The sequence below is a fragment of the Arachis hypogaea genome, chromosome 3 (genome assembly GCF_003086295.3).
Source record: "Arachis hypogaea cultivar Tifrunner chromosome 3, arahy.Tifrunner.gnm2.J5K5, whole genome shotgun sequence".
NCBI lineage: Eukaryota > Viridiplantae > Streptophyta > Magnoliopsida > Fabales > Fabaceae > Arachis > Arachis hypogaea.
The window spans coordinates 85,502,540-85,504,690 of NC_092038.1; the positions used below are offsets into that span (position 1 = coordinate 85,502,540).

General features: G+C 41.7%; 1 non-coding gene across 1 annotated transcript; it reads right to left on the reverse strand.

Annotated features, from left to right (window-relative positions):
* Nucleotides 1–359: 359 nt before the first annotated feature.
* Nucleotides 360–466, reverse strand: LOC112793320 (small nucleolar RNA R71). The gene has a single exon (XR_003198018.1). It is a non-coding gene; the product is annotated as a small nucleolar RNA R71 (small nucleolar RNA).
* Between the last annotated feature and the right edge of the window lie 1,685 nt (nt 467–2,151).

Genomic DNA, 2,151 nt, shown 5'->3' on the forward strand with positions numbered 1-2,151 from the left:
TGGTGATTTCACTAAACCAACGTCCAAGTTTGATGGAAGAAGCATCTCAATTCTTGCCATTGGAGCAAACAATTTTGAGCTAAAACCTCAACTAGTTGCTCTAATGCAACAGAACTGCAAGTTTCATGGACTTTCATCTGAAGATCCCTACCAGTTTCTAACTGAGTTCTTGCAGATCTGTGGGAGTGTTAAGACAAATGGAGTAGATCCTGAAGTCTACAGGCTCATGCTTTTCCCTTTCGCTGTAAGAGACAAAGCTAGAACATGGTTGGATTCACAACCTAAAGATAGCCTGGACTCCTGGGATAAGCTAGTCACGGCCTTCTTTGGCTAAGTTCTTTCCTCCTTAAAAGCTGAGCAAGCTTAGAGTGGATGTTCAGACCTTCAAACAAAAAGATGGTGAATCCCTCTATAAAGCTTGGGAAAGATACAAGCAGATGACCAAAAGATGTCCTTCTGATATGTTTTCAGAATGGACCATGATAGATATATTCTATTATGGTCTGTCTGAGTTCTCTAAGATGTCACTGGACCATTCTATAGGTGGATCCATTCACCTAAAGAAAACACCTGTAGAAGCTCAGGAACTCATTGACATGGTTGCAAATAACCAATTCATGTACACTTCTGAGAGGAATTCCGTGAATAATGGGACGCCTCAGAGGAAGGGAGTTCTTGAAATTGATGCTCTGAATGCCATACTGGCTCAGAACAAAATGTTGACTCAGCAAGTCAACATGATTTCTCAAAGTCTGAATGGATGGCAAAATGCATCCAACGGTACTAAAGAGGCAGCTTCTGAAGAAGTTTATGATCCTGAGAACCCTACAATAACAGAGGTAAATTACATGGGTGAACCTTATGGAAACACCTATAATTCATCATGGAGAAATCATCCAAATTTCTCATGGAAGGATCAACAAAAGCCTCAACAAGGTTTTAATAATGGTGGAAGAAATAGGTTTAGCAATAGCAAGCCTTTTCCATCATCTTCTCAGCAATAAACAGAGAATTCTGAGCAGAGCACCTCTAACTTAGCAAACATAGTCTCTGATTTGTCTAAGGCCACTTTAAGTTTCATGAGTGAAACAAGGTCCTCCATTAGAAATTTGGAGGCACAAGTGGGCCATCTGAGTAATAAAGTCACTGAAACTCCTCCTAGCACTCTCCTAAGAAATACTAAAGAGAATCCAAAAAGAGAGTGCAAGGCCATTGACATAGTCAACATGGCCGAACCTAGAGAGGAAGGAGAGGACGTGAATTCCAAGGAGGAAGACCCCATGGGACGTCTCTCAAGCAAGAAGGAGTTCCCTATTGAGGACCTAAAGGAATTTGAGGCTCATATAGAGACCATAGAGATTCCATTAAACCTCCTTCTGCCATTCATGAGCTCTCAGAACTATTCTTCCTCTGAAGAGGATGAAGATGTAACTGAAGAGCAAGTTGCTCAATATCTAGGAGCCATCATGAAGCTAAATGCCAAGTTATTTGGTAATGAGAGGAAGCATGAACAGCTTCTCTCAATACAGAGTCAAACAAAGCCCCCACAATCAAACTCTAAGTTTGGTGTTGGGAGGCCACAACCAAACTCTAAGTTTGGTGTTGAACCCCTACATTCAAACTCTAAGTTTGGTGTTGGGAGGTCCCAACAATGCTCTGAACATCTGTGAAGCCCCATGGGAACTCACTGTCAAGCTATTGACATTAAAGGAGCGTTTATTGGGTGGCAACCAAATTTTTATTTATCTAATTTTATTTTTATTTTATTGTTCTTTTGTGTTTTATTAGTGTTCCGAGGGTTACCTGCAACTGGAGGTCGATCTCGGATGAGATCTTTCGTACTGGTCGTAGCTGGTGTGTCCGGCAGGTGGATGACAGCCGGAGCTGGTACGTCCAACTTGTTGGACTGATGGTGCTGCTGATCCTCTGTCACCAAAGGGTGGGGGGTACCTGCAAGGGACTCCGATGCTTAAGTTAGCAAGGGTATTAAGCAGGTTCTATGTAGAATCAGAGTAGGAGTTATACCTGGGTGCTCCAGCGTATTTATAATGATGAGATGTGACTTTTTGGATAAGATAAGTTAGTTATCTTATCTTATCTTTATCTTTGAGTTGAGGTCAGCGTATCTTCAATGGAACTGCCTTTATCTCT